Source organism: Mesoplodon bidens (assembly GCF_964165515.1).
Source record: "Mesoplodon bidens genome assembly, chromosome: 18".
NCBI lineage: Eukaryota > Metazoa > Chordata > Mammalia > Artiodactyla > Ziphiidae > Mesoplodon > Mesoplodon bidens.
Window position 1 is genome coordinate 45,409,659 of NC_138175.1, and position 12,935 is coordinate 45,422,593.

The following is a 12,935-nucleotide window of genomic DNA, read 5'->3' on the forward strand; positions in this document are numbered from 1 at the left end:
ATTTTAGAATTTCAAAGGGTCATACCATGCAAATGCCACATATTATGTAATACCCCTAGTGGGTGTTACAAAATCACAAATATTAACATCTCTGCAGTGACATGTCTGAATATTCATACCAAATGGGATAAATTAAGACTATAAGCAGCCACATGTGAGTGGCTATTGCTGCCAATTTAGTTCTAACATCAAACACACAAAACATCGTTCAGTCTTCAGACCACTTTTGCATTGGGAGATTGTAGATAAGGGATTATGGATCTCTAGCACCTACCTCGTCAGGCTCCTGTGAGGTGGGAACGAGTTAACACATGAAAAGCACTTGGAACAGAGTCCAGCTCATGGTAAGTGTCATATGAGGAATGTTTGCTATGTTTATTGTCCCCTAACCCTGGCATCTGGAACCTCCAAATTCTCTGAGCTTTGGACATATCCTAGGACCACATGCAGCCACTGACATGTCTCAAATTTTTCCTCAGGGAAGGTTTAGGGACATTGCTCTGGTTGGAAGCTTGTGGGAGCTAGACTATATTTAATTGTGGTTGCTAGCGGGGCAAACTGATGGAGGTTATGGATGTACAAAGCCACCTTTCAGCACCTTTCAGCACTATAGAAAGACAATGGACTCTGGAGCCAGATGGCTTGGGTTCAAATCCCAACTTGACCACTTGTTATTTATATGATCTTGGGCAAATTATTTAACCTCTCTGGGGCTCTGTTTCTTCATCTGTGAAATCGGGATGATGTAAAGACCTAATGCATAGGGCTGTAGTGAGGATTAAGTGAGATAATATAAGGAAAGCTCAGAAGGTGTATGTTGCTAAGACCTGATGCGTGAGCCCACTATGGTCCATACTCCTCTCCACATCTCTTAAGAGCTCACCCTGCCACTTAGGAGTCAGGAGTCCCCCAAGTGCTCTTATGGCTCCCCAGCATCCAGCAGCCTCCACTCCAGGTATCCAACACCCTCAAATTCTCAGGGCTCCAGATTTTCTTTTTTTTCTTGCCGTACGCGGGCCTCTCACTGTTGTGGCCTCTCCCGTTGCAGAGCACAGGCTCCGGACGCGCAGGCTCAGCAGCCATGGCTCACGGGCCCAGCCGCTCCACAGCATGTGGGATCTTCCCGGACCGGGGCACGAACCCGTGTCCCCGGTGCCGGCAGGCGGACTCTCAACCACTGCGCCACCAGAGAAGCCCAGGGCTCCAGATTTTTACCCTCACCACTTGGGCCCCCATCTCCCAGGGACCTGACACTCCTGAATTCCTTCCTTGATTAAGGAATATTTTATTCTTATGTACCAGAACTTGTTCAAGAAACTGAGGACACGTCAGCCACAAAGGCAGACAAAACCCTTGTTCTCACGGTGATTATAGTCTAGCAGAGAGAGATAAGCAATAAATATAAGTTAATTACATAGTATGTTAGAAGATGATACGTGCTAAAGAGAAAAAAAATAGAGCAAGGAAAGTGAGATCAGGATTTCTGAGAGTACAGTTTTAAATAGGAGGGATGTAACTTAAGCCAAGTCTTAAAGAAAGTGAGGGAGAGAGCCATGTGCGTATCTGAGAAAAGAGCATTCCAGGCAGAGGGAACAACAAGTGCCTAAAGTGAAAATCTGCCACCCATGTTAGAGGAACGGCAAGAGGTCCAGGCTGAAGTGGGATTGCGGTGCCGAGTAAAGGGAGAGATCATGGGAGTCAGACTGTGCACGGCAATGTGGGCTCTTGCGGTAACTTTGTCTTTTATTCTGTGTGAGGTGGGAACCAAGGAAAGATTTTGTGCAGAGGACGGTTGAGATATCACTCGCATGTAAATAAGATCCTTGTGGCTGCCATGTGGGAAACAGACTATGGGGCTTGTGGAGGAAGACCAGTGAGGAGGCTTGCTGCAATGCTCCAGGCAGGAGATGATGGGGGCTGGACCAGGGTGGAGGTAGTGAAGGAGAGTAAAAGGTGGGTTGGGAACCTTCTGGGGGGTGGCGTGGGGGCATAAAAAATGGAAATCATGGGTTGGGAGAAGAGAGACACTCTCTGACCTGGAAGTTCTTGGTGGAGGCTCTTGGTAATTGTGGGAAAAACCTTTGGGTCCTGGCTGAAGGCTGTCCTATTAACTAGAGGAGGTGGGCACTCCTAGCTCCTTAGTGGAACAACTTATCTGGGTTCCTCAGAGGAGGACTTCTGAGTTTTACATGAGGACAGAACTGGGTATTGGAAACAAGACTCCTGGTTAGCGGACGAGGGTGAGACCTCGCAAAGCCCCAGTACCCCAACCTTCAACGCCCTCAGCTTTCATCCCTCACCCCTTCTCAAATGCTCAGGAATGCAGCCTTTCTGGTGACCCTGGCTCTTGGGTTGCCAGGTGAACCAGCAGTGACTACAGCTGTCGGCAACCCTGAGTATCACAGGGCTTTGGTTGTACTTCTGCAGCTCCAAACTACGGGCAGAGGCAGGTCTGGGGCAAGAGCCGCCTGCACTGCACCTTCTCTTTGACTGGCAGCTTGCGATGTCTCTGCAAGTGACCAAACGCTACCGTGCACACATGTAGGGCCTGTGTGGAAACTTCAACGCGGACCAGACCCATGATGTGGGATGTCCCGATCCGCACGTCTTCTTCTTTTTTTTTTTTTCTTTTTGCGGTATGCGGGCCTCTCACTGTTGTGGCCTCTCCCGTTGCGGAGCACAGGCTCCGGACGCGCAGGCTCAGCGGCCATGGCTCACGGGCCCAGCCGCTCTGCGGCATGTGGGATTTTCCCGGACCGGGTCACGAACCCGTGTCCCCTGCATCGGCAGGCGGACTCTCAACCACTGCGCCACCAGGGAAGCCCCCGCACGTCTTCCTGCATAATTGTGCCCTGCAGCTGCCTGATGCCCTGTGCCAAGCCCCCTAGGCTGCGCCCTGCATCAGACCTGTGTTCCCACCAGAGACCCCAGGGCCCTGTGCTGTCCTCGTAGTTCTCAACAGGCCCTTTAGCCACTGCCATGACCTGATGCCACCTAGACCCTTAGAAACCAGCAGCAGTGCTTGGATCTGTCTCTCCCCCAACTACCCATTTGTGCTTTGCGACTTGCGCTTTGTGTGTGGCCCTCCAGGTCTATGGGCACACCTATCAGCGCCTGGGTGTCAGTGTCAGGAACGCATAAGTCCTGGGGTCGGGGTCTGTGGGTCCTGAGGGTGGAGAATTCTAGTTCCTGGGGTCCAGAACTACTCAGTTCTAAAAGGCAGGATTCCTGGACTTGATGCATGAAAAAGTCCTCTAGGCAGCAAGGACTCCAGGCTCTGGAGTGAGGGTTCTGTGTCCGATGGCCTGACTTTTATATGCTGGAGAAGGGACTTCTGGTTTCTGAAGACAGAAACTTTACTCTGTGAGATGGAGTTCGCTGGGACTGGGGGCTGGAAAGCTTCCACTCTAGGGGCGCCAAGCGACCTGAGGATGCTCTGGCCTGGGTCTTCAGCCATAGCTTCTTGGTGGGGTCCCTGAGTGAGTGTCTGGATGCTGCTGGCAAGATGGTGTCACTGCCACCATCTTGTGTCACTCTGCCAAACACCAGAACCCCAGCCCACTTTGCCCACACATGTGACATCCTCTTTCACCTCGGGGCCCTTCCAGCTGTGCCTTAAGCTGCTTGCACCAAACCCCTATGTCCAAGATTGCATGGTGGACATATGCCTGGGCATTGGACTATGCCCAATGCTAAGTGTCTACTGTGAAACCTACCAGTTGCTGGGTGGCCAAGTCTTCTGCTGGCAGAAACTGAGCCAGTGCAGTGGGTGTCCAGGGCCTCGGTCCAGCCTCTCCATCTTTGCTCATCTGGGGCCCCCCTCCTGCTCCAGTTTCAGCTCCTTGTTGCACATCTCAGGGTGCCAGCCCCTCCCTGCACAGTTTAGTCGCTGAGACCTTGTACTTCCCACTGTGCCAGCCTCCAACCACCCCTCCACTGCCCATTATGGTCCAACCTTTGCCCACCCTAAAGTGTCAGCCCAACTCTGATGGCAGTCCAGCCCCCAGCTCTTATCCTTCTCACTTCTCAGCCCTGATTATGGTCCAGCTCTTCCACCCTTACCTCTCAGGAGCTCAGAGCTGTTCATGGTCCAGCCTCCAAGGCCTTATCCATCCCAAACCCTTATGGGTCAGCTGTGCCTCTGATCCATGGTTGGCCACCTGGTATTTATCCCTTTGAGGGTTAGCTTCAGCTCTGCCCAAGTCAAGCTTTCCAGCCCTTACCCCTGCAGGGCCCCAGATGCCCCATCCCAGCCCCAGAGGTGGGGGGTGAGACTCCAGCAGCCACTTGCCACCAACAAACCCTCCATTCCTACTCCTTCCCCAGGCCGGCTATGCCCTGCATGCCCACACTACTCGCTGTGCACTCCGGGATGTCCAGACACTTGCGCGGGGCTGGAGGGGCCGCCCGGCTGGGAGGGTGACCGACACTGTCGCGGGGGCTGCGTGTGCAACGCGGGCCTTGTGCTGAGTGGTATCACCTGCGTGCTCACGGCTCAGTGCAGCTGCTCAAGCACTGGCTGGCTGCTATCTCCCACCCGCTGCGCCGATGCCGCCCCTTTACCCGGCAACCGGCCGCTGCTGCGGCTGCCACCTTGGAGGCCAGGTGGCCTGCAAACCCTGCCACGAACCCCGGGGGCAGCCCAGGCCTCTGCCTCGCCGTGGGCGAGCTCTATTACCCCACCTTTGAGGGCGCCACCGTCCACCTTCTGGTCGCCTGCACCTATTCGTTGGTGGGCACAGGCACAGGTTGCCTTCGGGGTATGTGGCCCTTCGAGGTGGTGCCGGAGAAAGGCTCACGGATGCTCAAACTCCGCCACGTGTTGCTCTGCACACAAGGCCACCGCTTCGGCCTCAACCCGCTGCAAGGATGGGGATGCGTCAGGGTGAACTCCCGCCCTGTGTCTGCCACTTCCTTCCCATTCCCTCTTCTCCCCAGCACGCCCACCCCACCTGTCTCTCCCATCCTCCAGTCTTCATCTCCGAGTAGTTTTTTCCTCTGCCTGGGTTCCCCTGCACCTTCCCATGCTCCACAACTGCCATCATCTTTTCCCCACTCCCACCCAGCCTCCCCTGACCCTGGTCGCTGCTTGCCCAAACGCCTTCCCTGTGTGCCCCTCGCTCACCACTGCCCTTCCTCTGGCCTCTCATCCCCTCTCCTCCTCCTGACCCCCGCATCTCCCTCCTCTTCCCTGGCTTGACAGCCCTCCACTGCCTCCCCATCCCGCCATCCGTGGATGCCCTTAGGTCTGTCTCCTGTCCTCCTCTGCCCTCTCATCCTTCACCCGCATGCCCACCCCACCACTCTCCCTCCCCTCCCTTCTCCCCACTCCTGTCTCCACAGGCGTCCTCCCCCTCCTCCGGCTTTCCTCCTACACAGCACCCACTCCCAAGCCCACAGCACCCACTCCCAAGCGCACAGCACCCACTCCCAAGCCCACAGCACCCACTCCCAAGCGCACAGCACCCACTCCCAAGCCCACAGCACCCACTCCCAAGCCCACAGCACCCACTTCCATGCCCACAGCACCCACTCCCATGCCCACAGCACCCACTCCCAAGCGCCGCCCTGAACGCCCCTCCCCTTGCCTCCTCTCTCCCCCTTCCTTCACCTCCTTGTCCCTCCGCTCACCCCTCCCACCCCTCTGCACTCTCCCCTGTTCTGGCACACCATCTCTCTCAGCCTTTGCACACACACCACCACCCCGTCTTCTCCCTGATGCTCCCCAGGCCCCGATATCCCCCCTCACTCTAGGCCTCCTTTGGCTGCCTGCCCTTCCCACTGGCCGGAGGTGGGTGCGCACCTTCGCGTGGCGGGGGCGCCGTCTGTGGTGCTCGTGGCTTGGAGGCCAGTGTCTGCTCTTCCAGTGCAGCTCCCATCTGCACCTGCCGCTGCCTGTGACCTCCTGCCGCTTCCCATGCAGCCTCTGGGGCAACTTCAACAGCAACATGACAGATGACCTGCAGCAGCCCAGGCCCGGGTCTGTGCTGCGCTGTGTCCCTGCCCAGATGCCAGCTGTCCAGCAGCCACCGAGGACAGGGGCGCCGACACAGCACCTACGGCCTCCTGTGTGAGCCCAGCGACCTGCTGGCACCCTGCCACCCATGCCTGCCGCCAGAGCCCTTCTTCTGGGCCTGTGTGGCCGACAAGGGCCCCGCCCACAGGAACTGCAAAGTGCTCGGTGCCTGCCTGCAGGCCTCCATGGCCGCCTGCCAGACGGCTGGTGTCAGTGTGCAGCCCTGGAGGGCACCTGGCTTTTGCTGTGAGTCGTTGCCGGTGGGGTCGGGAGTGCAAGACCAGGTCTGGTCCTCTGTCATCCCACAGGTGTTAGTGGAGGACCACCATGTGCCAGGCCCACGAGGGAGATACAGCGCCAAATAGGACAGAACCCTGCCCACATTCTTGTTGGGAAAACAGATTTTATCTCTTAGCTACATTTACAGAGCACACATTCTATATCAGACCCTGTGTTGAGACAGTGGGTCTCAAATGATTGTCCCTAGACAGCATCAGCAACACAGGGTTTGTTTACAATGCAAACTCTTGCCCTGCCCCCGATTTACTGAATCAGAAACTCTGGAGTGGGTGGGACCGAGCAACCTTTTGTAATGAGCCCTTCAGGAGATTCGGATGCTAGGCTAGGTTTGAGAACCTCTGTTTGACCTGCTTTAAGTCAGCTCACTCCATCTTTGAACCCCTCTAGGAGATAAGGACAATCATTGTCTGCTTTCTACGGTGAGGAAACTGAGGCACAGTGAAGCTAAGTACTTCCCTAGATCTCAGCCAGTAAGCAGCAGACCTGGCCTTTCCACCTGGCTCCGGAAACCTCCTGGCCCTCTATGCTTTAGTATCTTTCCAACAATAATGTAAAAATAGTTCCAGTAATAACATGAAAAGAGCAGCTGACTTTATTGAGTACTTGCTCGGTGCTAAGCCTTGTTATTACCTTAATTGATTCTCGCAATAGCCCCATCAGGCAGGTTTTTTTTTTTTAATTTTTTAATTTATTATTTATTTTTGGCTGCATTGGGTCTTCTTTGCTGCACACGGGCTTTCTCTAGTTGCAGTGAGTGGGGGCTACTCTTTGTTGTGATGCGCGGCCTCATTGCAGTGACTTCTCTTGTTGCGGAGCACGGGCTCTAGGCATATGGGCTTCAGTAGTTGTGGCATGCAGGCTCAGTAGTTGTGGCGCACGGGCTTAGTTGCTCCGCGGCATGTGGGATCTTCCTGGACCAGGGCTCGAACCCGTGTCCCCTTCATTGGCAAGCAGATTCTTAACCACTGTGCCACCAGGGAAGTCCAGGCAGGTATATTTTATGGATGAGGGAAACCAAGTCATCGATGGTTAAGGAATTTGCCCAATGTCATACACCTAGAAAATGACCTAGATGACATCTGAACATTCGTTCACTTACTTAACAGATTCTCATCAACTTTGAGTCTCTGTGTCCATATGTCTCCTCCATGTTCCTCATGGACTCTTGGTCCCACCTTGACTTTCTCTGTCACTGTCCATCCCTCTCTGACCCCTTCCTGCCTCTAGGTTCAAATGCACCTGGTGGGAATTTGTTTGGCTTGCTTTTTACTTATAGATTGATGACCATTCCCACCTCTGCCTGCCATGGTCATTTGTCCAGCCTTGGCCCAGCTAGCTATGGCAGAGGTGGGGTCATGGGGACACAACGTGGCCACTGTATCAGGCGGGAATCTTTTTTTAAAAAGATTTTTATTTTATTTATTTATTTTTTGGCTGCATTGGGTCTTTGTTGCTACACCCGGGCTTTCTCTAGTTGAGGTGAGCGGGGGCTACTCTTCATTGCGGTATGCGGGTTTCTCATTGCGGTGGCTTCTCTTGTTGCAGAGCACGGGCTCTAGGCACATGGGCTTCAGTAGTTGTGGCATGCGAGCTCAGTATTTGTGGCTCGCAGGCTCTAGAGCACAGGGTCAGTAGTTGTGGCGCACGGGCTTAGTTGCTCCGCGGCATGTGGGATCTTCCCGGACCAGGGCTTGAACCTGTGTCCCCTGCATTGGCAGGCAGATTCTTAACCACTGCCAGGGAAACCCTATCAGGCGGGACTCTTAGTGGCAGTGTCAGAATCCCAAACTGGGGAAAGAAAAAAAAGGACTTGAAGCTCATGTAACTGCAAAGACAGAGGGTATTTCTATTTTCAGGCTTAGCTGGATTAAGCATTTTCAATGGCAGTTAGAAGAAATCTGTTTCTCTCCTTCTCTCTCTTGGTCTCTCTTCTGTGTCTTGGTCTTCCCCTCCCTCCTCTCTCTGTGTTAGCTTTATTCTCAAGCAGATTCTTCCCTTGTGGTAGCAGCAATGCTTCTGCAGCTTCAGGCTGACAATTCTACCAGCTTTAACGCCCTCTTCCAAAATGTAACACCCTTTCCCCACTGGCCCCAGCCAAAGTCCTAGAGTCCCTACCCATAGACTTTGCTTGACCAATTATGGGGGCCAAAGGAGAGAGGAATAATCTGATTAGCCAGCCCCGATTCCTGTACCCACCCCAGAGCGTGAATGTGGAGTCATCTCAATCTACAGGTTGAAGGTAAGGATGGGTGGCTGTCATAAAGGAGGTATCATTATCAGAAGGGTGGGAGGACAAAAAAGACATCCACTACTAGAGTCTACTGACGGGTTCCGCACAGGCCCAAACAGGTGGATAAGAGGTAGGATCACTTGGTGGTTCAAGAGAGGGTCAACCCCTTCAGTAGGGGCTGGGGGTGGTGGGTGGGGCAAAACCCCAGAAGACAAAGAGCAGAGAAGCCATGTCAGTCATATCTAGGACCCATTAAAGTAGCCAGTACACCACGTGGTATGTAGACACTGCTCAGTCATTGCTGGTTATTATTGCTGTTATGATCAATCCACGGGGAGGTCCCTCAAGAATGATGCAGCCTTAGGGTGCTGGTGGGATGGATGGTAGGCCCCTGGCTTGCCTGAGCCTGACAAGCCGCCTCTTCCCAGACATGCAGTCTCCCCCCACCCCCACCCCCGCCCCCAAACACAACCTCTACAGCTTGTGTGGAACCCCTGCCCCATGGCCTGTCCATGTGTTCAGGAGGTGCAGCTTCCCACTCCCTGAACTGAGGGCTGCAAGTGTGATGATGGATTCTCCCAGGCACGGGGTGACTGCATCCCTGTGGACCGCTGTTGTCACCTCCACAATGGCCAGTGCTTCCCTGTAAGCATCCTCTCGGGTCCTTGTTAGAGGTTCACTTGGATTCTTCCACTTTGCCTTTGATCCCGATGCACTTCCTTGAATGGGGCTCATGTCACAACCTTTAGACGTCCTTCCCTTTAGTACCACCTCCCCTTTCACCCTCCCTCCCTTTCTCCACAGCCTGGCCAGACTATCCTCTTAAAGAATTGCCCCTCCTGTACCTGCCGACTGGGGGACAGTGTGACCTGCAGCTGCCCTACAAAGTAGGTTTGTGGATCACAGATGGACCCCTAGGCTGTCAATTGCAAGGTGACCAGGGTTGAGGTCTGAGGGGTCAGAGATTGGGGCATGACTTCTGGGTCTTGGGAAGGAGGGGACTGGTGACTCAGACTCCTAGGACTCTTGGGTCCCTAACCCTCTCTCTCTCCCACAATGACCTTGGCCCCTGCTCTGAGACCCATGGCCTCACTGCTGGTTTCCCCACCATTGCTCCCCAGCCCCAGTCCCCAGTGCCCAGCTAACTCCCACTTTGTCCCATGTGGCTCTGCATAAACAGTCACATGTATCAACCCCTCAGCCCCAGAGCACTGTAGCTGCCCCCGTGCCCTTACCTGCCAGTGCCTCTCTGGTCATCTGCTGCCTTGGAGGGCTGATGCGTGCCCCGTGCCCACTGCTCCTGCTTCCTGCGCCAAGGCTGCACTTTCTGGACAGACAACATGTATTCAGCATGGCCACTGCCTGGCCACTGGGGCCCTGGTAAGCAACATGCCCCAGTGATGGCCTGAGAAATGCTGTGGTCATTGCAAGGCTGCCACAGGTGGCTGGCATCACTGCCTGTTAGCCTAGTCCCCACCCAGCCCCACTGTCCTGGAGGAGCCACTGGTCTCCACTGCCACTGGAGACTTCCACTTCCGCACATTCAGAGGAGCCCACTATGAATCCCCAGGCTCCTGTGTCTACAGCCTGGCGGGTCTCTGTGGCATAGCCCATGCCAACCTTGACCCCTTCAGCCTAGATTTGATCCCTTTTCTGCGGCCACGTGGCTGCACCAAGGGCCAGACCCTCTTAGCCAGTCTGACACTGGACATGAGTCCGAAAGATCTCAACCACATCTGGGTGAGGTTTCTAAGGCCCACACTGACCCACCACCCCTCATTGTCCCCACTACCTTCAGGTAACCCATAGTAACCTCTTTTTCCTGCTGATGCCCCCATTATTGACTCTCCCACTGGTCCTGAAAGATAGCTACTCCAATTCCCTAGTGGCCCTATTCATCCCTTACTAACCTCTCCTCATTGACTTGCTTGTTGACTCCTTCCTCTCCTCATTGACTTGCTTGTTGACTCCTTCCTACTGACTCTCACTTGTCATTATTTGCCACCCTTGAGACTCCTATTACCCTCCATTAACTCTCCTTTGAGTCCTCAATTGACTCCCTAATTGACTCTCCTTTAACCCACAGGCTCAGCCCTGACCTCCCAATTGACCCTCCCTTTCACCTCCCCATTTAACATCCCCTTAAGCCATTGCCCCCCCCAAGTGATGCTCCTATTGTTATATCGGCTTGCCTATTAACCCTGCTTACTGCCCTGTTGACCCCACCCCACACCCTTCCCCCATTGATCTGTACTGAGCTATCTATTTGACAATCCCACGGATCCATGACTGGCCCATTAATGGCCCCATTTACAACCCTGTGGAGCTTCCCATTGAGCTTCCTAGTGATACTGGCTCCTCCATTGAATTCTTGGACCTTTCTGTTATTCTAATTCAGCCTCTTTGACTCATTGTCTCGTTCACTGAGACTTTCAAAGTGTTCTATTAATTCATTGACTCACCTTCCGACTCCACCTGAATTTACCCACCAGCTGAGTCCTCCCATTGCCACCCAAAGCCATCTAAGCCTTCTCTTGATCCTCAGTGATGCATGGATTTGTCCATCCACTTCTTCCATTTGCCCTCTTCAGGATCCTCCCCTTGATCTCCCACTGACCCCTCCCTACTGACTCCCTAATTATCCTTTTTACCCCTCATTGATCTTCCATTGACCCCTCATTAATTCTGACCATCCAGTCACTCTACCATTGATTCCTCATTGGATTCTTTATTGACCCTCCATTTAGCCTCCAACTGACCTCCCACTGTAGTCTCTTTTGATCCCTAATGACTAACCCCCGTTAACCAACCAGAATGTTCTCCTTGATCCCTCTCTGATCCTTCATTGACATTTCCAAGAATGTCTGCTGACAGCCACTACCCCCTTCCCTGGCTGTTCTCCCCTCCCAAATTCCCTCCCTGTAGGTGGATGGAATTCTGGAATCACCACCATTCATTCACAGCCGCCACCTCCTCGCCTACTGCCGGGGATGCCTGCCCTACGTGTGCGCCCCACAGCGTCCACTGCACAGTCGGCCAAGCCCTGGTCGCCTACATTGTCACCTGTCAGGCTCTGGGCGTGCACCTGAGCCCTGGAGGACGCCTGAATTCTGCTGTGAGTGTGCGGGGCTGGGCGGAGATAGTGGGTGAAGTTCCGGAAACTCAGATTTGGGCCACCAGAGGACGGACGCTGGAGGACCAATGGAGAAGTTTAGGCCTGGGTGAGCAGGGCCAGGCGAAGAAGGGTGGGACTTGAAGAGTTAAGACTATGTTTGAAGAAGCAGCCAGGCCTGGAGGGACAGCAGTTTAGCAAGGTCTTTCTGTTTTTTGTGCCGGTCTCTTTTTCTCACTATCTGTCTCCCCTTTGCCCCACAGCCTACATTGCAGGCTCGCCAGGAGGCTGGGATCCCCATGATACCCTGGAGGGGTCCCCAACTTTGCTGTGAGTGCTCTGGCTGGGTCTGGGATGCATGCCGGGCAGGTTGTGGGCTGGCAGGAAGAGCCCTCTCTCCTGACGGAGATCAGAGAAGACCTGACATAGATGGAATTGGCTGGAGAGTGTGTGGGAGGGGCATCCAAGGGGAAGGAAACTGTAATCGCAAAGTTGTGGAGGTTGGAAAACACCAATGGGAAGCTAGCCTGACTGGATGCAGGAGGCAATAGGACCGGAAAAGGAAACTTGAGTCCCAAGCACTCAGCTTTGCCATCCACCTGCAGCCCTGACTTATCCACCTGAAGCCACTACAGCATCTGTGCATGGACCTGTCATGGGGGCTGTGTCCCACCTCTCAGCCCTGCTCACTGTTCTACCCAATGCCATGAGGGCTGTGAGTGTGACCCTGGCCTTATCTTTGATGGCACAGACTGTGTGTATCCCAGCACCCCTGTGGCTGCTTCCACAGTGGATGTGACATCCCTGTCAGAGAGGTCTCCAGGCCTGGGTGGGTAGGCATAGAGTCTCCCGTACCTCATCATAAAATGTTCCCTGAAACACACCATATCAGTAAGACTTTCAGCTGTAACTGACAGAAAATGATGCCAACTATCTTAAATACAACAGGGAATTTATCTACTTTCATTTGTGTAAAGTTGAGGCCTTCAGACATGGCTGGATTCAGGGACCAAAATAATGTCACTAGGACTCAAGTTTCCATCTTTCATCCCTGCCTTCTGTGTTAGCATCTATATTAAGTAGGCTCTACGTCCAAATGCTATAACAGAGGCTCAACATTACAGTGGCTTAAACTTGATAAAAGCTTATTTCTCATGAACAATCCAAGTATAACCAGTTTGTTCCCTCCAAGTCAGGAACACGGGCTCCTTCTATCACACAACACAGCAGGGGTCAGCTCCTGGATTGCAGGGTTGAGGAATGAGACAGCTGGAGAC